Here is a 27,325-nt window from a genome sequence, read left to right on the forward strand (position 1 = left end):
CATGGTTTCAGGGTCTTTGAAGTGGGGTATATCAGGGGGTCTTGTAGGGGGGTTGTTACCCCATCAGGAGTCAAAGTCAAAAGTCATATTCAAAGTATTTTATTAAATTAAATGCACCGAATAACATAGCATCATTCTCAACAATGAAAATACTCTGACATGGTACACAAAATCTACACAGTAGACCCCCGTCCACCGTGGGGCCCCCCTGTGGGTATCCATCCATGGGGTCCCCCCGTCCGTGGTGGTGTCAGAAGCAGAAGTCACTGGAGTTGTAGGTACTGGGCTCTGAAGTTGTGGAAGTGGAGTTGAGGCAGGTGGGATACATCCTCAGTTTTTCCCTGCCCTAGGCCATCACTCTAGGTAGAGTAACATGCCATCCGGCTTGCTGTCCCCCGTGTGGAGTGGTTTCTTTCCCCCCTGGCTGGTTGACGGGGAGGTTTGGTGGGTGCTGTTTTTTCTCTCTCTGTGTTGATTTTCTGCCCCAGCTTGTCTTTGAGTGTCATCTGTGCCCTACTGTTAATATCAGGATATTCAGAATTGTTCCCTGTCATCACTCCAGTTAGAGCAACACGCAGTCCAGCTTGCTGCCTGGCCGGTTGACGAGGAGGTTTGGCGGGCGCTGTTTTTTTTTCTCTCGGTGTTCATTTTCTGGCTCAGCTTGTCTTTGAATTTCACCTGTGCCTTACTGTTAATATCCAAATATTCGGAATTGTTCCCTGTGATCACACAAGTTAGAGCAACACGCAGTCTGGCTTGCTGCCTGGCCGGTTGACGAGGGGGTTTGGCGGGCGCGGTTTTTTTTTCTCTCGGTGTTCATTTTCTGGCTCAGCTTGTCTTTGAATTTCACCTGTGCCTTACTGTTAATATCCAAATATTCGGGTTGGATTTTTTCGGGTTAGAGCTCTGGGATTCAGGGGATGTTTCAGGGTTGGTTGGAGTTTGAGGTGGATGGAAGGAGGGTTTCTCAGCTGAGTCTTTTGGGGGTTTTATCGGGTGTATCAGAGAGGTCTTTCGTGTGGTCTCTGGGTGGTCTGTCCCCCATGTGGAGTGGTTTCTGTCCCCCTGTGGGGTCCCCCACTTCCACCTTGGGGGTCCCCCCCCATCCACCTTGGGGGTCCCCCCCTTCCAGCATGGGGCCCCCCATGGTGTACCCCCGTGGGCCCCCCCCATGGTGTACCCCCGTGGGGCCCCCCCCATGGTGTACCCCCGTGGGGCCCCCCCCATGGTGTACCCCCGTGGGCCCCCCCCATGGTGTACCCCCGTGGGGCCCCCCCATGGTGTACCCCCGTGGGCCCCCCCCCCCCCGTGGGTATCCATCCATGGGGTCCCCCTTTGGGGTCCCCCCGTCCTTGGTGGTATCAGAAGCAGAAGTCACTGGAAGTGTGGGTACTGGGCTCTGGAGTTGAGGCAGATAGGATACATCCTCAGTTTTTCCCTGCCCTAGGCCATCACTCTAGGTAGAGTAACATGCCATCCGGCTTGCTGTCCCCCGTGTGGAGTGGTTTCTTTCCCCCCTGGCTGGTTGACGGGGAGGTTTGGTGGGTGCTGTTTTTTTTCTCTCTATGTTCATTTTCTGCCCCAGCTTGTCTTTGAGTGTCATCTGTGCCCTACTGTTAATATCCAAATATTTGGAAATGTTCCCTGTCATCACACTACTTAGAGCAACACGCAGTCCGGCTTGCTGCCTGGCCGGTTGACGGGGAGGTTTGGTGGGTGCTGTTTTTTTTTCTCTCGGTGTTCATTTTCTGCCTCAGCTTGTCTTTGAGTGTCGCCTGTGCCCTACTGTTAATATCAACATTTTCTGGATTGGGTGTTTTGGGATTTGAGCTCAGAGGAGTTTTGGGGTTTGAGGGGGGGTCTCGGAGGTAGGGGTGGAGGGAGGGTGGATTTGGGCATGGTTTCAGGGTCTTTGAAGTGGGGTATATCAGGGGGTCTTGTAGGGGGGTTGTTACCCCATCAGGAGTCAAAGTCAAAAGTCATATTCAAAGTATTTTATTAAATTAAATGCACCGAATAACATAGCATCATTCTCAACAATGAAAATACTCTGACATGGTACACAAAATCTACACAGTAGACCCCCGTCCACCGTGGGGCCCCCCTGTGGGTATCCATCCATGGGGTCCCCCCGTCCGTGGTGGTGTCAGAAGCAGAAGTCACTGGAGTTGTAGGTACTGGGCTCTGAAGTTGTGGAAGTGGAGTTGAGGCAGGTGGGATACATCCTCAGTTTTTCCCTGCCCTAGGCCATCACTCTAGGTAGAGTAACATGCCATCCGGCTTGCTGTCCCCCGTGTGGAGTGGTTTCTTTCCCCCCTGGCTGGTTGACGGGGAGGTTTGGTGGGTGCTGTTTTTTCTCTCTCTGTGTTGATTTTCTGCCCCAGCTTGTCTTTGAGTGTCATCTGTGCCCTACTGTTAATATCAGGATATTCAGAATTGTTCCCTGTCATCACTCCAGTTAGAGCAACACGCAGTCCAGCTTGCTGCCTGGCCGGTTGACGAGGAGGTTTGGCGGGCGCTGTTTTTTTTCTCTCGGTGTTCATTTTCTGGCTCAGCTTGTCTTTGAATTTCACCTGTGCCTTACTGTTAATATCCAAATATTCGGAATTGTTCCCTGTGATCACACAAGTTAGAGCAACACGCAGTCTGGCTTGCTGCCTGGCCGGTTGACGAGGGGGTTTGGCGGGCGCTGTTTTTTTTCTCTCGGTGTTCATTTTCTGGCTCAGCTTGTCTTTGAATTTCACCTGTGCCTTACTGTTAATATCCAAATATTCGGGTTGGATTTTTCGGGTTAGAGCTCTGGGATTCAGGGGATGTTTCAGGGTTGGTTGGAGTTTGAGGTGGATGGAAGGAGGGTTTCTCAGCTGAGTCTTTTGGGGGTTTTATCGGGTGTATCAGAGAGGTCTTTCGTGTGGTCTCTGGGTGGTCTGTCCCCCATGTGGAGTGGTTTCTGTCCCCCTGTGGGGTCCATCGTGGGGTCCCCCCCGTCCACCTTGGGGGTCCCCCCCCATCCACCTTGGGGGTCCCCCCTTCCACCGTGGGGCCCCCCCATGGTGTACCCCCGTGGGGCCCCCCCCCCATGGTGTACCCCCGTGGGGCCCCCCCATGGTGTACCCCCGTGGGGCCCCCCATGGTGTACCCCCGTGGGCCGCCCCCCCCCCGTGGGGCCACCCCCGTGGGTATCCATCCATGGGGTCCCCCTTTGGGGTCCCCCCGTCCTTGGTGGTGTCAGAAGCAGAAGTCACTGGAGGTGTGGGTACTGGGCTCTGGAGTTGAGGCAGATAGGATACATCCTCAGTTTTTCCCTGCCCTAGGCCATCACTCTAGGTAGAGTAACATGCCATCTGGCTTGCTGTCCCCCGTGTGGAGTGGTTTCTTTCCCCCCTGGCTGGTTGACGGGGAGGTTTGGTGGGTGCTGTTTTTTTTCTCTCTGTGTTCATTTTCTGCCCCAGCTTGTCTTTGAGTGTCATCTGTGCCCTACTGTTAATATCCAAATATTTGGAAATGTTCCCTGTCATCACACTACTTAGAGCAACACGCAGTCCGGCTTGCTGCCTGGCCGTTTGACGGGGAGGTTTGGTGGGTGCTGTTTTTTTTCTCTCTGTGTTCATTTTCTGCCTCAGCTTGTCTTTGAGTGTCGCCTGTGCCCTACTGTTAATATCAACATTTTCTGGATTGGGTGTTTTGGGATTTGAGCTCAGAGGAGTTTTGGGGTTTGAGGGGGGGTCTCGGAGGTAGGGGTGGGGGGAGGGTGGATTTGGGCATGGTTTCAGGGTCTTTGAAGTGGGGTATATCAGGGGGTCTTGTAGGGGGGTTGTTACCCCATCAGGAGTCAAAGTCAAAAGTCATATTCAAAGTATTTTATTAAATTAAATGCACCGAATAACATAGCATCATTCTCAACAATGAAAATACTCTGACATGGTACACAAAATCTACACAGTAGACCCCCGTCCACCGTGGGGCCCCCCTGTGGGTATCCATCCATGGGGTCCCCCCGTCCGTGGTGGTGTCAGAAGCAGAAGTCACTGGAGTTGTAGGTACTGGGCTCTGAAGTTGTGGAAGTGGAGTTGAGGCAGGTGGGATACATCCTCAGTTTTTCCCTGCCCTAGGCCATCACTCTAGGTAGAGTAACATGCCATCCGGCTTGCTGTCCCCCGTGTGGAGTGGTTTCTTTCCCCCCTGGCTGGTTGACGGGGAGGTTTGGTGGGTGCTGTTTTTTCTCTCTCTGTGTTGATTTTCTGCCCCAGCTTGTCTTTGAGTGTCATCTGTGCCCTACTGTTAATATCAGGATATTCAGAATTGTTCCCTGTCATCACTCCAGTTAGAGCAACACGCAGTCCAGCTTGCTGCCTGGCCGGTTGACGAGGAGGTTTGGCGGGCGCTGTTTTTTTTCTCTCGGTGTTCATTTTCTGGCTCAGCTTGTCTTTGAATTTCACCTGTGCCTTACTGTTAATATCCAAATATTCGGTATTGTTCCCTGTGATCACACAAGTTAGAGCAACACGCAGTCTGGCTTGCTGCCTGGCCGGTTGACGAGGGGGTTTGGCGGGCGCTGTTTTTTTTCTCTCGGTGTTCATTTTCTGGCTCAGCTTGTCTTTGAATTTCACCTGTGCCTTACTGTTAATATCCAAATATTCGGGTTGGATTTTTCGGGTTAGAGCTCTGGGATTCAGGGGATGTTTCAGGGTTGGTTGGAGTTTGAGGTGGATGGAAGGAGGGTTTCTCAGCTGAGTCTTTTGGGGGTTTTATCGGGTGTATCAGAGAGGTCTTTCGTGTGGTCTCTGGGTGGTCTGTCCCCCATGTGGAGTGGTTTCTGTCCCCCTGTGGGGTCCATCGTGGGGTCCCCCCCGTCCACCTTGGGGGTCCCCCCCCATCCACCTTGGGGGTCCCCCCTTCCACCGTGGGGCCCCCCCATGGTGTACCCCCGTGGGGCCCCCCCCCCATGGTGTACCCCCGTGGGGCCCCCCCATGGTGTACCCCCGTGGGGCCCCCCATGGTGTACCCCCGTGGGCCCCCCCCCCCCCCGTGGGGCCCCCCCCGTGGGTATCCATCCATGGGGTCCCCCTTTGGGGTCCCCCCGTCCTTGGTGGTGTCAGAAGCAGAAGTCACTGGAGGTGTGGGTACTGGGCTCTGGAGTTGAGGCAGATAGGATACATCCTCAGTTTTTCCCTGCCCTAGGCCATCACTCTAGGTAGAGTAACATGCCATCTGGCTTGCTGTCCCCCGTGTGGAGTGGTTTCTTTCCCCCCTGGCTGGTTGACGGGGAGGTTTGGTGGGTGCTGTTTTTTTTCTCTCTGTGTTCATTTTCTGCCCCAGCTTGTCTTTGAGTGTCATCTGTGCCCTACTGTTAATATCCAAATATTTGGAAATGTTCCCTGTCATCACACTACTTAGAGCAACACGCAGTCCGGCTTGCTGCCTGGCCGTTTGACGGGGAGGTTTGGTGGGTGCTGTTTTTTTTTCTCTCTGTGTTCATTTTCTGCCTCAGCTTGTCTTTGAGTGTCGCCTGTGCCCTACTGTTAATATCAACATTTTCTGGATTGGGTGTTTTGGGATTTGAGCTCAGAGGAGTTTTGGGGTTTGAGGGGGGGTCTCGGAGGTAGGGGTGGAGGGAGGGTGGATTTGGGCATGGTTTCAGGGTCTTTGAAGTGGGGTATATCAGGGGGTCTTGTAGGGGGGTTGTTACCCCATCAGGAGTCAAAGTCAAAAGTCATATTCAAAGTATTTTATTAAATTAAATGCACCGAATAACATAGCATCATTCTCAACAATGAAAATACTCTGACATGGTACACAAAATCTACACAGTAGACCCCCGTCCACCGTGGGGCCCCCCTGTGGGTATCCATCCATGGGGTCCCCCCGTCCGTGGTGGTGTCTGAAGCAGAAGTCACTGGAGGTGTAGGTACTGGGCTCTGAAGTTGTGGAAGTGGAGTTGAGGCAGATGGGATACATCCTCAGTTTTTCCCTGCCCTAGGCCATCACTCTAGGTAGAGTAACATGCCATCTGGCTTGCTGTCCCCCGTGTGGAGTGGTTTCTTTCCCCCCTGGCTGGTTGACGGGGAGGTTTGGTGGGTGCTGTTTTTTCTCTCTCTGTGTTGATTTTCTGCCCCAGCTTGTCTTTGAGTGTCATCTGTGCCCTACTGTTAATATCAGGATATTCAGAATTGTTCCCTGTCATCACTCCAGTTAGAGCAACACGCAGTCTGGCTTGCTGCCTGGCCGGTTGACGAGGGGGTTTGGCGGGCGCTGTTTTTTTTCTCTCGGTGTTCATTTTCTGGCTCAGCTTGTCTTTGAATTTCACCTGTGCCTTACTGTTATTATCCAAATATTCGGGTTGGATTTTTCGGGTTAGAGCTCTGGGATTCAGGGGATGTTTCAGGGTTGGTTGGAGTTTGAGGTGGATGGAAGGAGGGTTTCTCAGCTGAGTCTTTTGGGGGTTTTATCGGGTGTATCAGAGAGGTCTTTCGTGTGGTCTCTGGGTGGTCTGTCCCCCATGTGGAGTGGTTTCTGTCCCCCTGTGGGGTCCATCGTGGGGTCCCCCCCGTCCACCTTGGGGGTCCCCCCCCATCCACCTTGGGGGTCCCCCCCTTCCACCATGGGGCCCCCCCATGGTGTACCCCCGTGGGCCCCCCCCATGGTGTACCCCCGTGGGGCCCCCCCCATGGTGTACCCCCGTGGGGCCCCCCCCATGGTGTACCCCCGTGGGCCCCCCCCATGGTGTACCCCCGTGGGGCCCCCCAATGGTGTACCCCCGTGGGCCCCCCCCCCCCGTGGGTATCCATCCATGGGGTCCCCCTTTGGGGTCCCCCCGTCCTTGGTGGTGTCAGAAGCAGAAGTCACTGGAGGTGTGGGTACTGGGCTCTGGAGTTGAGGCAGATAGGATACATCCTCAGTTTTTCCCTGCCCTAGGCCATCACTCTAGGTAGAGTAACATGCCATCCGGCTTGCTGTCCCCCGTGTGGAGTGGTTTCTTTCCCCCCTGGCTGGTTGACGGGGAGGTTTGGTGGGTGCTGTTTTTTTTTCTCTCGGTGTTCATTTTCTGCCTCAGCTTGTCTTTGAGTGTCGCCTGTGCCCTACTGTTAATATCAACATTTTCTGGATTGGGTGTTTTGGGATTTGAGCTCAGAGGAGTTTTGGGGTTTGGGGGGGGTCTCGGTGGTAGGGGTGGAGGGAGGGTGGATTTGGGCATGGTTTCAGGGTCTTTGAAGTGGGGTATATCAGGGGGTCTTGTAGGGGGGTTGTTACCCCATCAGGAGTCAAAGTCAAAAGTCATATTCAAAGTATTTTATTAAATTAAATGCACCGAATAACATAGCATCATTCTCAACAATGAAAATACTCTGACATGGTACACAAAATCTACACAGTAGACCCCCGTCCACCGTGGGGCCCCCCTGTGGGTATCCATCCATGGGGTCCCCCCGTCCGTGGTGGTGTCAGACGCAGAAGTCACTGGAGGTGTAGGTACTGGGCTCTGAAGTTGTGGAAGTGGAGTTGAGGCAGGTGGGATACATCCTCAGTTTTTCCCTGCCCTAGGCCATCACTCTAGGTAGAGTAACATGCCATCCGGCTTGCTGTCCCCCGTGTGGAGTGGTTTCTTTCCCCCCTGGCTGGTTGACGGGGAGGTTTGGTGGGTGCTGTTTTTTCTCTCTCTGTGTTGATTTTCTGCCCCAGCTTGTCTTTGAGTGTCATCTGTGCCCTACTGTTAATATCAGGATATTCAGAATTGTTCCCTGTCATCACTCCAGTTAGAGCAACACGCAGTCCAGCTTGCTGCCTGGCCGGTTGACGAGGAGGTTTGGCGGGCGCTGTTTTTTTTCTCTCTGTGTTCATTTTCTGGCTCAGCTTGTCTTTGAATTTCACCTGTGCCTTACTGTTAATATCCAAATATTCGGAATTGTTCCCTGTGATCACACAAGTTAGAGCAACACGCAGTCTGGCTTGCTGCCTGGCCGCTTGACGAGGGGGTTTGGCGGGCTCTGTTTTTTTTCTCTCGGTGTTCATTTTCTGGCTCAGCTTGTCTTTGAATTTCACCTGTGCCTTACTGTTAATATCCAAATATTCGGGTTGGATTTTTCGGGTTAGAGCTCTGGGATTCAGGGGATGTTTCAGGGTTGGTTGGAGTTTGAGGTGGATGGAAGGAGGGTTTCTCAGCTGAGTCTTTTGGGGGTTTTATCGGGTGTATCAGAGAGGTCTTTCGTGTGGTCTCTGGGTGGTCTGTCCCCCATGTGGAGTGGTTTCTGTCCCCCTGTGGGGTCCATCGTGGGGTCCCCCCCGTCCACCTTGGGGGTCCCCCCCCATCCACCTTGGGGGTCCCCCCCTTCCACCGTGGGGCCCCCCCATGGTGTACCCCCGTGGGCCCCCCCCATGGTGTACCCCCGTGGGCCCCCCCCCCATGGTGTACCCCCGTGGGCCCCCCCCCCATGGTGTACCCCCGTGGGGCCCCCCAATGGTGTACCCCCGTGGGCCCCCCCCCCCCGTGGGGCCCCCCCCGTGGGTATCCATCCATGGGGTCCCCCTTTGGGGTCCCCCCGTCCTTGGTGGTGTCAGAAGCAGAAGTCACTGGAGGTGTGGGTACTGGGCTCTGGAGTTGAGGCAGATAGGATACATCCTCAGTTTTTCCCTGCCCTAGGCCATCACTCTAGGTAGAGTAACATGCCATCCGGCTTGCTGTCCCCCGTGTGGAGTGGTTTCTTTCCCCCCTGGCTGGTTGACGGGGAGGTTTGGTGGGTGCTGTTTTTTTTCTCTCGGTGTTCATTTTCTGCCTCAGCTTGTCTTTGAGTGTCGCCTGTGCCCTACTGTTAATATCAACATTTTCTGGATTGGGTGTTTTGGGATTTGAGCTCAGTGGAGTTTTGGGGTTTGAGGGGGGGGTCTCGGAGGTAGGGGTGGAGGGAGGGTGGATTTGGGCATGGTTTCAGGGTCTTTGAAGTGGGGTATATCAGGGGGGTCTTGTAGGGGGGTTGTTACCCCATCAGGAGTCAAAGTCAAAAGTCATATTCAAAGTATTTTATTAAATTAAATGCACCGAATAACATAGCATCATTCTCAACAATGAAAATACTCTGACATGGTACACAAAATCTACACAGTAGACCCCCGTCCACCGTGGGGCCCCCCTGTGGGTATCCATCCATGGGGTCCCCCCGTCCGTGGTGGTGTCAGAAGCAGAAGTCACTGGAGGTGTAGGTACTGGGCTCTGAAGTTGTGGAAGTGGAGTTGAGGCAGGTGGGATACATCCTCAGTTTTTCCCTGCCCTAGGCCATCACTCTAGGTAGAGTAACATGCCATCCGGCTTGCTGTCCCCCGTGTGGAGTGGTTTCTTTCCCCCCTGGCTGGTTGACGGGGAGGTTTGGTGGGTGCTGTTTTTTCTCTCTCGGTGTTGATTTTCTGCCCCAGCTTGTCTTTGAGTGTCATCTGTGCCCTACTGTTAATATCAGGATATTCAGAATTGTTCCCTGTCATCACTCCAGTTAGAGCAACACGCAGTCTGGCTTGCTGCCTGGCCGGTTGACGAGGGGGTTTGGCGGGCGCTGTTTTTTTTCTCTCGGTGTTCATTTTCTGGCTCAGCTTGTCTTTGAATTTCACCTGTGCCTTACTGTTAATATCCAAATATTCGGGTTGGATTTTTCGGGTTAGAGCTCTGGGATTCAGGGGATGTTTCAGGGTTGGTTGGAGTTTGAGGTGGATGGAAGGAGGGTTTCTCAGCTGAGTCTTTTGGGGGTTTTATCGGGTGTATCAGAGAGGTCTTTCGTGTGGTCTCTGGGTGGTCTGTCCCCCATGTGGAGTGGTTTCTGTCCCCCTGTGGGGTCCATCGTGGGGTCCCCCCCGTCCACCTTGGGGGTCCCCCCCCATCCACCTTGGGGGTCCCCCCCTTCCACCATGGGGCCCCCCCATGGTGTACCCCCGTGGGCCCCCCCCATGGTGTACCCCCGTGGGGCCCCCCCCATGGTGTACCCCCGTGGGGCCCCCCCCATGGTGTACCCCCGTGGGCCCCCCCCCCATGGTGTACCCCCGTGGGGCCCCCCAATGGTGTACCCCCGTGGGCCCCCCCCCCCCGTGGGGCCCCCCCCGTGGGTATCCATCCATGGGGTCCCCCTTTGGGGTCCCCCCGTCCTTGGTGGTGTCAGAAGCAGAAGTCACTGGAGGTGTGGGTACTGGGCTCTGGAGTTGAGGCAGATAGGATACATCCTCAGTTTTTCCCTGCCCTAGGCCATCACTCTAGGTAGAGTAACATGCCATCCGGCTTGCTGTCCCCCGTGTGGAGTGGTTTCTTTCCCCCCTGGCTGGTTGACGGGGAGGTTTGGTGGGTGCTGTTTTTTTTTCTCTCGGTGTTCATTTTCTGCCTCAGCTTGTCTTTGAGTGTCGCCTGTGCCCTACTGTTAATATCAACATTTTCTGGATTGGGTGTTTTGGGATTTGAGCTCAGAGGAGTTTTGGGGTTTGGGGGGGGGGTCTGGGTGGTTGGGGTGGAGGGAGGGTGGATTTGGGCATGGTTTCAGGGTCTTTGAAGTGGGGTATATCAGGGGGTCTTGTAGGGGGGTTGTTACCCCATCAGGAGTCAAAGTCAAAAGTCATATTCAAAGTATTTTATTAAATTAAATGCACCGAATAACATAGCATCATTCTCAACAATGAAAATACTCTGACATGGTACACAAAATCTACACAGTAGACCCCCGTCCACCGTGGGGCCCCCCTGTGGGTATCCATCCATGGGGTCCCCCCGTCCGTGGTGGTGTCAGAAGCAGAAGTCACTGGAGGTGTAGGTACTGGGCTCTGAAGTTGTGGAAGTGGAGTTGAGGCAGGTGGGATACATCCTCAGTTTTTCCCTGCCCTAGGCCATCACTCTAGGTAGAGTAACATGCCATCCGGCTTGCTGTCCCCCGTGTGGAGTGGTTTCTTTCCCCCCTGGCTGGTTGACGGGGAGGTTTGGTGGGTGCTGTTTTTTCTCTCTCTGTGTTGATTTTCTGCCCCAGCTTGTCTTTGAGTGTCATCTGTGCCCTACTGTTAATATCAGGATATTCAGAATTGTTCCCTGTCATCACTCCAGTTAGAGCAACACGCAGTCCAGCTTGCTGCCTGGCCGGTTGACGAGGAGGTTTGGCGGGCGCTGTTTTTTTTCTCTCTGTGTTCATTTTCTGGCTCAGCTTGTCTTTGAATTTCACCTGTGCCTTACTGTTAATATCCAAATATTCGGAATTGTTCCCTGTGATCACACAAGTTAGAGCAACACGCAGTCTGGCTTGCTGCCTGGCCGCTTGACGAGGGGGTTTGGCGGGCTCTGTTTTTTTTCTCTCGGTGTTCATTTTCTGGCTCAGCTTGTCTTTGAATTTCACCTGTGCCTTACTGTTAATATCCAAATATTCGGGTTGGATTTTTCGGGTTAGAGCTCTGGGATTCAGGGGATGTTTCAGGGTTGGTTGGAGTTTGAGGTGGATGGAAGGAGGGTTTCTCAGCTGAGTCTTTTGGGGGTTTTATCGGGTGTATCAGAGAGGTCTTTCGTGTGGTCTCTGGGTGGTCTGTCCCCCATGTGGAGTGGTTTCTGTCCCCCTGTGGGGTCCATCGTGGGGTCCCCCCCGTCCACCTTGGGGGTCCCCCCCCATCCACCTTGGGGGTCCCCCCCTTCCACCGTGGGGCCCCCCCATGGTGTACCCCCGTGGGCCCCCCCCATGGTGTACCCCCGTGGGCCCCCCCCCATGGTGTACCCCCGTGGGCCCCCCCCCATGGTGTACCCCCGTGGGGCCCCCCAATGGTGTACCCCCGTGGGCCCCCCCCCCCCGTGGGGCCCCCCCCGTGGGTATCCATCCATGGGGTCCCCCTTTGGGGTCCCCCCGTCCTTGGTGGTGTCAGAAGCAGAAGTCACTGGAGGTGTGGGTACTGGGCTCTGGAGTTGAGGCAGATAGGATACATCCTCAGTTTTTCCCTGCCCTAGGCCATCACTCTAGGTAGAGTAACATGCCATCCGGCTTGCTGTCCCCCGTGTGGAGTGGTTTCTTTCCCCCCTGGCTGGTTGACGGGGAGGTTTGGTGGGTGCTGTTTTTTTTCTCTCGGTGTTCATTTTCTGCCTCAGCTTGTCTTTGAGTGTCGCCTGTGCCCTACTGTTAATATCAACATTTTCTGGATTGGGTGTTTTGGGATTTGAGCTCAGAGGAGTTTTGGGGTTTGAGGGGGGGGTCTCGGAGGTAGGGGTGGAGGGAGGGTGGATTTGGGCATGGTTTCAGGGTCTTTGAAGTGGGGTATATCAGGGGGTCTTGTAGGGGGGTTGTTACCCCATCAGGAGTCAAAGTCAAAAGTCATATTCAAAGTATTTTATTAAATTAAATGCACCGAATAACATAGCATCATTCTCAACAATGAAAATACTCTGACATGGTACACAAAATCTACACAGTAGACCCCCGTCCACCGTGGGGCCCCCCTGTGGGTATCCATCCATGGGGTCCCCCCGTCCGTGGTGGTGTCAGACGCAGAAGTCACTGGAGGTGTAGGTACTGGGCTCTGAAGTTGTGGAAGTGGAGTTGAGGCAGGTGGGATACATCCTCAGTTTTTCCCTGCCCTAGGCCATCACTCTAGGTAGAGTAACATGCCATCTGGCTTGCTGTCCCCCGTGTGGAGTGGTTTCTTTCCCCCCTGGCTGGTTGACGGGGAGGTTTGGTGGGTGCTGTTTTTTCTCTCTCTGTGTTGATTTTCTGCCCCAGCTTGTCTTTGAGTGTCATCTGTGCCCTACTGTTAATATCAGGATATTAAGAATTGTTCCCTGTCATCACTCCAGTTAGAGCAACACGCAGTCCAGCTTGCTGCCTGGCCGGTTGACGAGGAGGTTTGGCGGGCGCTGTTTTTTTTCTCTCTGTGTTCATTTTCTGGCTCAGCTTGTCTTTGAATTTCACCTGTGCCTTACTGTTAATATCCAAATATTCGGAATTGTTCCCTGTGATCACACAAGTTAGAGCAACACGCAGTCTGGCTTGCTGCCTGGCCGGTTGACGAGGGGGTTTGGCGGGCGCTGTTTTTTTTCTCTCGGTGTTCATTTTCTGGCTCAGCTTGTCTTTGAATTTCACCTGTGCCTTACTGTTAATATCCAAATATTCGGGTTGGATTTTTCGGGTTAGAGCTCTGGGATTCAGGGGATGTTTCAGGGTTGGTTGGAGTTTGAGGTGGATGGAAGGAGGGTTTCTCAGCTGAGTCTTTTGGGGGTTTTATCGGGTGTATCAGAGAGGTCTTTCGTGTGGTCTCTGGGTGGTCTGTCCCCCATGTGGAGTGGTTTCTGTCCCCCTGTGGGGTCCATCGTGGGGTCCCCCCCGTCCACCTTGGGGGTCCCCCCCCATCCACCTTGGGGGTCCCCCCCCTTCCACCGTGGGGCCCCCCCATGGTGTACCCCCGTGGGCCCCCCCCATGGTGTACCCCCGTGGGGCCCCCCCCATGGTGTACCCCCGTGGGGCCCCCCCCATGGTGTACCCCCGTGGGGCCCCCCCCATGGTGTACCCCCGTGGGGCCCCCCCCATGGTGTACCCCCGTGGGCCCCCCCCCCATGGTGTACCCCCGTGGGGCCCCCCAATGGTGTACCCCCGTGGGCCCCCCCCCCCCCGTGGGGCCCCCCCCGTGGGTATCCATCCATGGGGTCCCCCTTTGGGGTCCCCCCGTCCTTGGTGGTGTCAGAAGCAGAAGTCACTGGAGGTGTGGGTACTGGGCTCTGGAGTTGAGGCAGATAGGATACATCCTCAGTTTTTCCCTGCCCTAGGCCATCACTCTAGGTAGAGTAACATGCCATCTGGCTTGCTGTCCCCCGTGTGGAGTGGTTTCTTTCCCCCCTGGCTGGTTGACGGGGAGGTTTGGTGGGTGCTGTTTTTTTTCTCTCTGTGTTGATTTTCTGCCCCAGCTTGTCTTTGAGTGTCATCTGTGCCCTACTGTTAATATCAGGATATTCAGAATTGTTCCCTGTCATCACTCCAGTTAGAGCAACACGCAGTCCAGCTTGCTGCCTGGCCGGTTGACGAGGAGGTTTGGCGGGCGCTGTTTTTTTTCTCTCGGTGTTCATTTTCTGGCTCAGCTTGTCTTTGAATTTCACCTGTGCCTTACTGTTAATATCCAAATATTCGGAATTGTTCCCTGTGATCACACAAGTTAGAGCAACACGCAGTCTGGCTTGCTGCCTGGCCGGTTGACGAGGGGGTTTGGCGGGCGCTGTTTTTTTTCTCTCGGTGTTCATTTTCTGGCTCAGCTTGTCTTTGAATTTCACCTGTGCCTTACTGTTAATATCCAAATATTCGGGTTGGATTTTTCGGGTTAGAGCTCTGGGATTCAGGGGATGTTTCAGGGTTGGTTGGAGTTTGAGGTGGATGGAAGGAGGGTTTCTCAGCTGAGTCTTTTGGGGGTTTTATCGGGTGTATCAGAGAGGTCTTTCGTGTGGTCTCTGGGTGGTCTGTCCCCCATGTGGAGTGGTTTCTCTCCCCCTGTGGGGTCCATCGTGGGGTCCCCCCCGTCCACCTTGGGGGTCCCCCCCCTTCCACCGTGGGGCCCCCCATGGTGTACCCCCGTGGGCCCCCCCATGGTGTACCCCCGTGGGGCCCCCCCATGGTGTACCCCCGTGGGGCCCCCCCATGGTGTACCCCCGTGGGCCCCCCCCCCATGGTGTACCCCCGTGGGGCCCCCCGATGGTGTACCCCCGTGGGCCCCCCCCCATGGTGTACCCCCGTGGGGCCCCCCCATGGTGTACCCCCGTGGGCCCCCCCCCCCGTGGGGCCCCCCCCGTGGGTATCCATCCATGGGGTCCCCCTTTGGGGTCCCCCCGTCCTTGGTGGTGTCAGAAGCAGAAGTCACTGGAGGTGTGGGTACTGGGCTCTGGAGTTGAGGCAGATAGGATACATCCTCAGTTTTTCCCTGCCCTAGTCCATCACTCTAGGTAGAGTAACATGCCATCCGGCTTGCTGTCCCCCGTGTGGAGTGGTTTCTTTCCCCCCTGGCTGGTTGACGGGGAGGTTTGGTGGGTGCTGTTTTTTTTCTCTCGGTGTTCATTTTCTGCCTCAGCTTGTCTTTGAGTGTCGCCTGTGCCCTACTGTTAATATCAACATTTTCTGGATTGGGTGTTTTGGGATTTGAGCTCAGAGGAGTTTTGGGGTTTGAGGGGGGGGTCTCGGAGGTAGGGGTGGAGGGAGGGTGGATTTGGGCATGGTTTCAGGGTCTTTGAAGTGGGGTATATCAGGGGGTCTTGTCGGGGGGTTGTTACCCCATCAGGAGTCAAAGTCAAAAGTCATATTCAAAGTATTTTATTAAATTAAATGCACCGAATAACATAGCATCATTCTCAACAATGAAAATACTCTGACATGGTACACAAAATCTACACAGTAGACCCCCGTCCACCGTGGGGCCCCCCTGTGGGTATCCATCCATGGGGTCCCCCCGTCCGTGGTGGTGTCAGAAGCAGAAGTCACTGGAGGTGTAGGTACTGGGCTCTGAAGTTGTGGAAGTGGAGTTGAGGCAGGTGGGATACATCCTCAGTTTTTCCCTGCCCTAGGCCATCACTCTAGGTAGAGTAACATGCCATCCGGCTTGCTGTCCCCCGTGTGGAGTGGTTTCTTTCCCCCCTGGCTGGTTGACGGGGAGGTTTGGTGGGTGCTGTTTTTTCTCTCTCTGTGTTGATTTTCTGCCCCAGCTTGTCTTTGAGTGTCATCTGTGCCCTACTGTTAATATCAGGATATTCAGAATTGTTCCCTGTCATCACTCCAGTTAGAGCAACACGCAGTCCAGCTTGCTGCCTGGCCGGTTGACGAGGAGGTTTGGCGGGCGCTGTTTTTTTTCTCTCTGTGTTCATTTTCTGGCTCAGCTTGTCTTTGAATTTCACCTGTGCCTTACTGTTAATATCCAAATATTCGGAATTGTTCCCTGTGATCACACAAGTTAGAGCAACACGCAGTCTGGCTTGCTGCCTGGCCGCTTGACGAGGGGGTTTGGCGGGCTCTGTTTTTTTTCTCTCGGTGTTCATTTTCTGGCTCAGCTTGTCTTTGAATTTCACCTGTGCCTTACTGTTAATATCCAAATATTCGGGTTGGATTTTTCGGGTTAGAGCTCTGGGATTCAGGGGATGTTTCAGGGTTGGTTGGAGTTTGAGGTGGATGGAAGGAGGGTTTCTCAGCTGAGTCTTTTGGGGGTTTTATCGGGTGTATCAGAGAGGTCTTTCGTGTGGTCTCTGGGTGGTCTGTCCCCCATGTGGAGTGGTTTCTGTCCCCCTGTGGGGTCCATCGTGGGGTCCCCCCCGTCCACCTTGGGGGTCCCCCCCCATCCACCTTGGGGGTCCCCCCCTTCCACCGTGGGGCCCCCCCATGGTGTACCCCCGTGGGCCCCCCCCATGGTGTACCCCCGTGGGCCCCCCCCCATGGTGTACCCCCGTGGGCCCCCCCCCCCATGGTGTACCCCCGTGGGGCCCCCCAATGGTGTACCCCCGTGGGCCCCCCCCCCCCGTGGGGCCCCCCCCGTGGGTATCCATCCATGGGGTCCCCCTTTGGGGTCCCCCCGTCCTTGGTGGTGTCAGAAGCAGAAGTCACTGGAGGTGTGGGTACTGGGCTCTGGAGTTGAGGCAGATAGGATACATCCTCAGTTTTTCCCTGCCCTAGGCCATCACTCTAGGTAGAGTAACATGCCATCCGGCTTGCTGTCCCCCGTGTGGAGTGGTTTCTTTCCCCCCTGGCTGGTTGACGGGGAGGTTTGGTGGGTGCTGTTTTTTTTCTCTCGGTGTTCATTTTCTGCCTCAGCTTGTCTTTGAGTGTCGCCTGTGCCCTACTGTTAATATCAACATTTTCTGGATTGGGTGTTTTGGGATTTGAGCTCAGAGGAGTTTTGGGGTTTGAGGGGGGGGTCTCGGAGGTAGGGGTGGAGGGAGGGTGGATTTGGGCATGGTTTCAGGGTCTTTGAAGTGGGGTATATCAGGGGGTCTTGTAGGGGGGTTGTTACCCCATCAGGAGTCAAAGTCAAAAGTCATATTCAAAGTATTTTATTAAATTAAATGCACCGAATAACATAGCATCATTCTCAACAATGAAAATACTCTGACATGGTACACAAAATCTACACAGTAGACCCCCGTCCACCGTGGGGCCCCCCCTGTGGGTATCCATCCATGGGGTCCCCCCGTCCGTGGTGGTGTCAGAAGCAGAAGTCACTGGAGGTGTAGGTACTGGGCTCTGAAGTTGTGGAAGTGGAGTTGAGGCAGGTGGGATACATCCTCAGTTTTTCCCTGCCCTAGGCCATCACTCTAGGTAGAGTAACATGCCATCCGGCTTGCTGTCCCCCGTGTGGAGTGGTTTCTTTCCCCCCTGGCTGGTTGACGGGGAGGTTTGGTGGGTGCTGTTTTTTCTCTCTCTGTGTTGATTTTCTGCCCCAGCTTGTCTTTGAGTGTCATCTGTGCCCTACTGTTAATATCAGGATATTCAGAATTGTTCCCTGTCATCACTCCAGTTAGAGCAACACGCAGTCCAGCTTGCTGCCTGGCCGGTTGACGAGGAGGTTTGGCGGGCGCTGTTTTTTTTCTCTCTGTGTTCATTTTCTGGCTCAGCTTGTCTTTGAATTTCACCTGTGCCTTACTGTTAATATCCAAATATTCGGAATTGTTCCCTGTGATCACACAAGTTAGAGCAACACGCAGTCTGGCTTGCTGCCTGGCCGCTTGACGAGGGGGTTTGGCGGGCTCTGTTTTTTTTCTCTCGGTGTTCATTTTCTGGCTCAGCTTGTCTTTGAATTTCACCTGTGCCTTACTGTTAATATCCAAATATTCGGGTTGGATTTTTCGGGTTAGAGCTCTGGGATTCAGGGGATGTTTCAGGGTTGGTTGGAGTTTGAGGTGGATGGAAGGAGGGTTTCTCAGCTGAGTCTTTTGGGGGTTTTATCGGGTGTATCAGAGAGGTCTTTCGTGTGGTCTCTGGGTGGTCTGTCCCCCATGTGGAGTGGTTTCTGTCCCCCTGTGGGGTCCATCGTGGGGTCCCCCCCGTCCACCTTGGGGGTCCCCCCCCATCCACCTTGGGGGTCCCCCCCTTCCACCGTGGGGCCCCCCCATGGTGTACCCCCGTGGGCCCCCCCCATGGTGTACCCCCGTGGGGCCCCCCCCCATGGTGTACCCCCGTGGGCCCCCCCCCCATGGTGTACCCCCGTGGGGCCCCCCAATGGTGTACCCCCGTGGGCCCCCCCCCCCCGTGGGGCCCCCCCCGTGGGTATCCATCCATGGGGTCCCCCTTTGGGGTCCCCCCGTCCTTGGTGGTGTCAGAAGCAGAAGTCACTGGAGGTGTGGGTACTGGGCTCTGGAGTTGAGGCAGATAGGATACATCCTCAGTTTTTCCCTGCCCTAGGCCATCACTCTAGGTAGAGTAACATGCCATCCGGCTTGCTGTCCCCCGTGTGGAGTGGTTTCTTTCCCCCCTGGCTGGTTGACGGGGAGGTTTGGTGGGTGCTGTTTTTTTTCTCTCGGTGTTCATTTTCTGCCTCAGCTTGTCTTTGAGTGTCGCCTGTGCCCTACTGTTAATATCAACATTTTCTGGATTGGGTGTTTTGGGATTTGAGCTCAGAGGAGTTTTGGGGTTTGAGGGGGGGGTCTCGGAGGTAGGGGTGGAGGGAGGGTGGATTTGGGCATGGTTTCAGGGTCTTTGAAGTGGGGTATATCAGGGGGTCTTGTAGGGGGGTTGTTACCCCATCAGGAGTCAAAGTCAAAAGTCATATTCAAAGTATTTTATTAAATTAAATGCACCGAATAACATAGCATCATTCTCAACAATGAAAATACTCTGACATGGTACACAAAATCTACACAGTAGACCCCCGTCCACCGTGGGGCCCCCCTGTGGGTATCCATCCATGGGGTCCCCCCGTCCGTGGTGGTGTCAGACGCAGAAGTCACTGGAGGTGTAGGTACTGGGCTCTGAAGTTGTGGAAGTGGAGTTGAGGCAGGTGGGATACATCCTCAGTTTTTCCCTGCCCTAGGCCATCACTCTAGGTAGAGTAACATGCCATCCGGCTTGCTGTCCCCCGTGTGGAGTGGTTTCTTTCCCCCCTGGCTGGTTGACGGGGAGGTTTGGTGGGTGCTGTTTTTTCTCTCTCTGTGTTGATTTTCTGCCCCAGCTTGTCTTTGAGTGTCATCTGTGCCCTACTGTTAATATCAGGATATTAAGAATTGTTCCCTGTCATCACTCCAGTTAGAGCAACACGCAGTCCAGCTTGCTGCCTGGCCGGTTGACGAGGAGGTTTGGCGGGCGCTGTTTTTTTTCTCTCTGTGTTCATTTTCTGGCTCAGCTTGTCTTTGAATTTCACCTGTGCCTTACTGTTAATATCCAAATATTCGGAATTGTTCCCTGTGATCACACAAGTTAGAGCAACACGCAGTCTGGCTTGCTGCCTGGCCGGTTGACGAGGGGGTTTGGCGGGCGCTGTTTTTTTTCTCTCGGTGTTCATTTTCTGGCTCAGCTTGTCTTTGAATTTCACCTGTGCCTTACTGTTAATATCCAAATATTCGGGTTGGATTTTTCGGGTTAGAGCTCTGGGATTCAGGGGATGTTTCAGGGTTGGTTGGAGTTTGAGGTGGATGGAAGGAGGGTTTCTCAGCTGAGTCTTTTGGGGGTTTTATCGGGTGTATCAGAGAGGTCTTTCGTGTGGTCTCTGGGTGGTCTGTCCCCCATGTGGAGTGGTTTCTGTCCCCCTGTGGGGTCCATCGTGGGGTCCCCCCCGTCCACCTTGGGGGTCCCCCCCCATCCACCTTGGGGGTCCCCCCCCTTCCACCGTGGGGCCCCCCCATGGTGTACCCCCGTGGGCCCCCCCCATGGTGTACCCCCGTGGGGCCCCCCCCATGGTGTACCCCCGTGGGGCCCCCCCCATGGTGTACCCCCGTGGGGCCCCCCCCATGGTGTACCCCCGTGGGCCCCCCCCCATGGTGTACCCCCGTGGGGCCCCCCAATGGTGTACCCCCGTGGGCCCCCCCCCCCCCGTGGGGCCCCCCCCGTGGGTATCCATCCATGGGGTCCCCCTTTGGGGTCCCCCCGTCCTTGGTGGTGTCAGAAGCAGAAGTCACTGGAGGTGTGGGTACTGGGCTCTGGAGTTGAGGCAGATAGGATACATCCTCAGTTTTTCCCTGCCCTAGGCCATCACTCTAGGTAGAGTAACATGCCATCTGGCTTGCTGTCCCCCGTGTGGAGTGGTTTCTTTCCCCCCTGGCTGGTTGACGGGGAGGTTTGGTGGGTGCTGTTTTTTTTCTCTCTGTGTTGATTTTCTGCCCCAGCTTGTCTTTGAGTGTCATCTGTGCCCTACTGTTAATATCAGGATATTCAGAATTGTTCCCTGTCATCACTCCAGTTAGAGCAACACGCAGTCCAGCTTGCTGCCTGGCCGGTTGACGAGGAGGTTTGGCGGGCGCTGTTTTTTTTCTCTCGGTGTTCATTTTCTGGCTCAGCTTGTCTTTGAATTTCACCTGTGCCTTACTGTTAATATCCAAATATTCGGAATTGTTCCCTGTGATCACACAAGTTAGAGCAACACGCAGTCTGGCTTGCTGCCTGGCCGGTTGACGAGGGGGTTTGGCGGGCGCTGTTTTTTTTCTCTCGGTGTTCATTTTCTGGCTCAGCTTGTCTTTGAATTTCACCTGTGCCTTACTGTTAATATCCAAATATTCGGGTTGGATTTTTCGGGTTAGAGCTCTGGGATTCAGGGGATGTTTCAGGGTTGGTTGGAGTTTGAGGTGGATGGAAGGAGGGTTTCTCAGCTGAGTCTTTTGGGGGTTTTATCGGGTGTATCAGAGAGGTCTTTCGTGTGGTCTCTGGGTGGTCTGTCCCCCATGTGGAGTGGTTTCTGTCCCCCTGTGGGGTCCATCGTGGGGTCCCCCCCGTCCACCTTGGGGGTCCCCCCCATCCACCTTGGGGGTCCCCCCCCTTCCACCATGGGCCCCCCCCATGGTGTACCCCCGTGGGCCCCCCCCATGGTGTACCCCCGTGGGGCCCCCCCCATGGTGTACCCCCGTGGGGCCCCCCCCATGGTGTACCCCCGTGGGCCCCCCCCCCATGGTGTACCCCCGTGGGCCCCCCCCCCCCCCTTGGGGCCCCCCCCGTGGGTATCCATCCATGGGGTCCCCCTTTGGGGTCCCCCCGTCCTTGGTGGTGTCAGAAGCAGAAGTCACTGGAGGTGTGGGTACTGGGCTCTGGAGTTGAGGCAGATAGGATACATCCTCAGTTTTTCCCTGCCCTAGTCCATCACTCTAGGTAGAGTAACATGCCATCTGGCTTGCTGTCCCCCGTGTGGAGTGGTTTCTTTCCCCCCTGGCTGGTTGACGGGGAGGTTTGGTGGGTGCTGTTTTTTCTCTCTCTGTGTTGATTTTCTGCCCCAGCTTGTCTTTGAGTGTCATCTGTGCCCTACTGTTAATATCAGGATATTCAGAATTGTTCCCTGTCATCACTCCAGTTAGAGCAACACGCAGTCCAGCTTGCTGCCTGGCCGGTTGACGAGGAGGTTTGGCGGGCGCTGTTTTTTTTCTCTCTGTGTTCATTTTCTGGCTCAGCTTGTCTTTGAATTTCACCTGTGCCTTACTGTTAATATCCAAATATTCGGAATTGTTCCCTGTGATCACACAAGTTAGAGCAACACGCAGTCTGGCTTGCTGCCTGGCCGCTTGACGAGGGGGTTTGGCGGGCGCTGTTTTTTTTCTCTCGGTGTTCATTTTCTGGCTCAGCTTGTCTTTGAATTTCACCTGTGCCTTACTGTTAATATCCAAATATTCGGGTTGGATTTTTCGGGTTAGAGCTCTGGGATTCAGGGGATGTTTCAGGGTTGGTTGGAGTTTGAGGTGGATGGAAGGAGGGTTTCTCAGCTGAGTCTTTTGGGGGTTTTATCGGGTGTATCAGAGAGGTCTTTCGTGTGGTCTCTGGGTGGTCTGTCCCCCATGTGGAGTGGTTTCTGTCCCCCTGTGGGGTCCATCGTGGGGTCCCCCCCGTCCACCTTGGGGGTCCCCCCCCATCCACCTTGGGGGTCCCCCCCCTTCCACCGTGGGGCCCCCCCATGGTGTACCCCCGTGGGCCCCCCCCATGGTGTACCCCCGTGGGGCCCCCCCCCATGGTGTACCCCCGTGGGGCCCCCCCATGGTGTACCCCCGTGGGCCCCCCCCCCATGGTGTACCCCCGTGGGGCCCCCCGATGGTGTACCCCCGTGGGCCCCCCCCCATGGTGTACCCCCGTGGGGCCCCCCCATGGTGTACCCCCGTGGGCCCCCCCCCCCCGTGGGGCCCCCCCCCGTGGGTATCCATCCATGGGGTCCCCCTTTGGGGTCCCCCCGTCCTTGGTGGTGTCAGAAGCAGAAGTCACTGGAGGTGTGGGTACTGGGCTCTGGAGTTGAGGCAGATAGGATACATCCTCAGTTTTTCCCTGCCCTAGTCCATCACTCTAGGTAGAGTAACATGCCATCCGGCTTGCTGTCCCCCGTGTGGAGTGGTTTCTTTCCCCCCTGGCTGGTTGACGGGGAGGTTTGGTGGGTGCTGTTTTTTTTCTCTCGGTGTTCATTTTCTGCCTCAGCTTGTCTTTGAGTGTCGCCTGTGCCCTACTGTTAATATCAACATTTTCTGGATTGGGTGTTTTGGGATTTGAGCTCAGAGGAGTTTTGGGGTTTGAGGGGGGGGTCTCGGAGGTAGGGGTGGAGGGAGGGTGGATTTGGGCATGGTTTCAGGGTCTTTGAAGTGGGGTATATCAGGGGGTCTTGTAGGGGGGTTGTTACCCCATCAGGAGTCAAAGTCAAAAGTCATATTCAAAGTATTTTATTAAATTAAATGCACCGAATAACATAGCATCATTCTCAACAATGAAAATACTCTGACATGGTACACAAAATCTACACAGTAGACCCCCGTCCACCGTGGGGCCCCCCTGTGGGTATCCATCCATGGGGTCCCCCCGTCCGTGGTGGTGTCAGAAGCAGAAGTCACTGGAGGTGTAGGTACTGGGCTCTGAAGTTGTGGAAGTGGAGTTGAGGCAGGTGGGATACATCCTCAGTTTTTCCCTGCCCTAGGCCATCACTCTAGGTAGAGTAACATGCCATCCGGCTTGCTGTCCCCCGTGTGGAGTGGTTTCTTTCCCCCCTGGCTGGTTGACGGGGAGGTTTGGTGGGTGCTGTTTTTTCTCTCTCTGTGTTGATTTTCTGCCCCAGCTTGTCTTTGAGTGTCATCTGTGCCCTACTGTTAATATCAGGATATTCAGAATTGTTCCCTGTCATCACTCCAGTTAGAGCAACACGCAGTCCAGCTTGCTGCCTGGCCGGTTGACGAGGAGGTTTGGCGGGCGCTGTTTTTTTTCTCTCGGTGTTCATTTTCTGGCTCAGCTTGTCTTTGAATTTCACCTGTGCCTTACTGTTAATATCCAAATATTCGGGTTGGATTTTTCGGGTTAGAGCTCTGGGATTCAGGGGATGTTTCAGGGTTGGTTGGAGTTTGAGGTGGATGGAAGGAGGGTTTCTCAGCTGAGTCTTTTGGGGGTTTTATCGGGTGTATCAGAGAGGTCTTTCGTGTGGTCTCTGGGTGGTCTGTCCCCCATGTGGAGTGGTTTCTGTCCCCCTGTGGGGTCCATCGTGGGGTCCCCCCCGTCCACCTTGGGGGTCCCCCCCATCCACCTTGGGGGTCCCCCCCCTTCCACCATGGGCCCCCCCCATGGTGTACCCCCGTGGGCCCCCCCCATGGTGTACCCCCGTGGGGCCCCCCCCATGGTGTACCCCCGTGGGGCCCCCCCCATGGTGTACCCCCGTGGGCCCCCCCCCCATGGTGTACCCCCGTGGGCCCCCCCCCCGTGGGCCCCCCCCCCGTGGGTATCCATCCATGGGGTCCCCCTTTGGGGTCCCCCCGTCCTTGGTGGTGTCAGAAGCAGAAGTCACTGGAGGTGTGGGTACTGGGCTCTGGAGTTGAGGCAGATAGGATACATCCTCAGTTTTTCCCTGCCCTAGTCCATCACTCTAGGTAGAGTAACATGCCATCCGGCTTGCTGTCCCCCGTGTGGAGTGGTTTCTTTCCCCCCTGGCTGGTTGACGGGGAGGTTTGGTGGGTGCTGTTTTTTTTCTCTCGGTGTTCATTTTCTGCCTCAGCTTGTCTTTGAGTGTCGCCTGTGCCCTACTGTTAATATCAACATTTTCTGGATTGGGTGTTTTGGGATTTGAGCTCAGAGGAGTTTTGGGGTTTGAGGGGGGGGGTCTCGGAGGTAGGGGTGGAGGGAGGGTGGATTTGGGCATGGTTTCAGGGTCTTTGAAGTGGGGTATATCAGGGGGTCTTGTAGGGGGGTTGTTACCCCATCAGGAGTCAAAGTCAAAAGTCATATTCAAAGTATTTTATTAAATTAAATGCACCGAATAACATAGCATCATTCTCAACAATGAAAATACTCTGACATGGTACACAAAATCTACACAGTAGACCCCCGTCCACCGTGGGGCCCCCCTGTGGGTATCCATCCATGGGGTCCCCCCGTCCGTGGTGGTGTCAGAAGCAGAAGTCACTGGAGGTGTAGGTACTGGGCTCTGAAGTTGTGGAAGTGGAGTTGAGGCAGGTGGGATACATCCTCAGTTTTTCCCTGCCCTAGGCCATCACTCTAGGTAGAGTAACATGCCATCCGGCTTGCTGTCCCCCGTGTGGAGTGGTTTCTTTCCCCCCTGGCTGGTTGACGGGGAGGTTTGGTGGGTGCTGTTTTTTCTCTCTCTGTGTTGATTTTCTGCCCCAGCTTGTCTTTGAGTGTCATCTGTGCCCTACTGTTAATATCAGGATATTCAGAATTGTTCCCTGTCATCACTCCAGTTAGAGCAACACGCAGTCCAGCTTGCTGCCTGGCCGGTTGACGAGGAGGTTTGGCGGGCGCTGTTTTTTTTCTCTCGGGGTTCATTTTCTGGCTCAGCTTGTCTTTGAATTTCACCTGTGCCTTACTGTTAATATCCAAATATTCGGAATTGTTCCCTGTGATCACACAAGTTAGAGCAACACGCAGTCTGGCTTGCTGCCTGGCCGGTTGACGAGGGGGTTTGGCGGGCGCTGTTTTTTTCTCTCGGTGTTCATTTTCTGGCTCAGCTTGTCTTTGAATTTCACCTGTGCCTTACTGTTAATATCCAAATATTCGGGTTGGATTTTTCGGGTTAGAGCTCTGGGATTCAGGGGATGTTTCAGGGTTGGTTGGAGTTTGAGGTGGATGGAAGGAGGGTTTCTCAGCTGAGTCTTTTGGGGGTTTTATCGGGTGTATCAGAGAGGTCTTTCGTGTGGTCTCTGGGTGGTCTGTCCCCCATGTGGAGTGGTTTCTCTCCCCCTGTGGGGTCCATCGTGGGGTCCCCCCCGTCCACCTTGGGGGTCCCCCCCATCCACCTTGGGGGTCCCCCCCTTCCACCGTGGGGCCCCCCCATGGTGTACCCCCGTGGGCCCCCCCCATGGTGTACCCCCGTGGGGCCCCCCCATGGTGTACCCCCGTGGGCGCCCCCCCCATGGTGTACCCCCGTGGGCCCCCCCCCCCATGGTGTGCCCCCCCCCATGGTGTACCCCCGTGGGGCCCCCCCATGGTGTACCCCCGTGGGCCCCCCCCCCCCCCGTGGGGCCCCCCCCGTGGGTATCCATCCATGTGGTCCCCCTTTGGGGTCCCCCCGTCCTTGGTGGTGTCAGAAGCAGAAGTCACTGGAGGTGTGGGTACTGGGCTCTGGAGTTGAGGCAGATAGGATACATCCTCAGTTTTTCCCTGCCCTAGTCCATCACTCTAGGTAGAGTAACATGCCATCCGGCTTGCTGTCCCCCGTGTGGAGTGGTTTCTTTCCCCCCTGGCTGGTTGACGGGGAGGTTTGGTGGGTGCTGTTTTTTTTCTCTCGGTGTTCATTTTCTGCCTCAGCTTGTCTTTGAGTGTCGCCTGTGCCCTACTGTTAATATCAACATTTTCTGGATTGGGTGTTTTGGGATTTGAGCTCAGAGGAGTTTTGGGGTTTGAGGGGGGGTCTCGGAGGTAGGGGTGGAGGGAGGGTGGATTTGGGCATGGTTTCAGGGTCTTTGAAGTGGGGTATATCAGGGGGTCTTGTAGGGGGGTTGTTACCCCATCAGGAGTCAAAGTCAAAAGTCATATTCAAAGTATTTTATTAAATTAAATGCACCGAATAACATAGCATCATTCTCAACAATGAAAATACTCTGACATGGTACACAAAATCTACACAGTAGACCCCCGTCCACCGTGGGGCCCCCCTGTGGGTATCCATCCATGGGGTCCCCCCGTCCGTGGTGGTGTCAGAAGCAGAAGTCACTGGAGGTGTAGGTACTGGGCTCTGAAGTTGTGGAAGTGGAGTTGAGGCAGGTGGGATACATCCTCAGTTTTTCCCTGCCCTAGGCCATCACTCTAGGTAGAGTAACATGCCATCCGGCTTGCTGTCCCCCGTGTGGAGTGGTTTCTTTCCCCCCTGGCTGGTTGACGGGGAGGTTTGGTGGGTGCTGTTTTTTCTCTCTCTGTGTTGATTTTCTGCCCCAGCTTGTCTTTGAGTGTCATCTGTGCCCTACTGTTAATATCAGGATATTCAGAATTGTTCCCTGTCATCACTCCAGTTAGAGCAACATGCAGTCCAGCTTGCTGCCTGGCCGGTTGACGAGGAGGTTTGGCGGGCGCTGTTTTTTTTCTCTCGGTGTTCATTTTCTGGCTCAGCTTGTCTTTGAATTTCACCTGTGCCTTACTGTTAATATCCAAATATTCGGGTTGGATTTTTCGGGTTAGAGCTCTGGGATTCAGGGGATGTTTCAGGGTTGGTTGGAGTTTGAGGTGGATGGAAGGAGGGTTTCTCAGCTGAGTCTTTTGGGGGTTTTATCGGGTGTATCAGAGAGGTCTTTCGTGTGGTCTCTGGGTGGTCTGTCCCCCATGTGGAGTGGTTTCTGTCCCCCTGTGGGGTCCATCGTGGGGTCCCCCCCGTCCACCTTGGGGGTCCCCCCCATCCACCTTGGGGGTCCCCCCCTTCCACCGTGGGGCCCCCCCATGGTGTACCCCCGTGGGCCCCCCCCATGGTGTACCCCCGTGGGGCCCCCCCCATGGTGTACCCCCGTGGGGCCCCCCCCATGGTGTACCCCCGGGGGGGCCCCCCCCCCCCGTGGGGCCCCCCCCCGTGGGTATCCATCCATGGGGTCCCCCTTTGGGGTCCCCCCGTCCTTGGTGGTGTCAGAAGCAGAAGTCACTGGAGGTGTGGGTACTGGGCTCTGAAGTTGTGGAAGTGGAGTTGAGGCAGATAGGATACATCCTCAGTTTTTCCCTGCCCTAGGCCATCACTCTAGGTAGAGTAACATGCCATCTGGCTTGCTGTCCCCCGTGTGGAGTTTTTTCTGTTC

At 55.2% G+C, this 27,325-nt stretch overlaps 1 protein-coding gene across 1 annotated transcript in view; it reads left to right on the forward strand.

Moving 5' to 3' along the window:
• Window positions 1-27,325, forward strand: part of nomo (nodal modulator) — a 53,626-nt gene that overhangs the window by 6,985 nt on the left and 19,316 nt on the right. The window lies entirely within an intron of this gene.

Source organism: Esox lucius, chromosome 9, assembly GCF_011004845.1.
Source record: "Esox lucius isolate fEsoLuc1 chromosome 9, fEsoLuc1.pri, whole genome shotgun sequence".
NCBI lineage: Eukaryota > Metazoa > Chordata > Actinopteri > Esociformes > Esocidae > Esox > Esox lucius.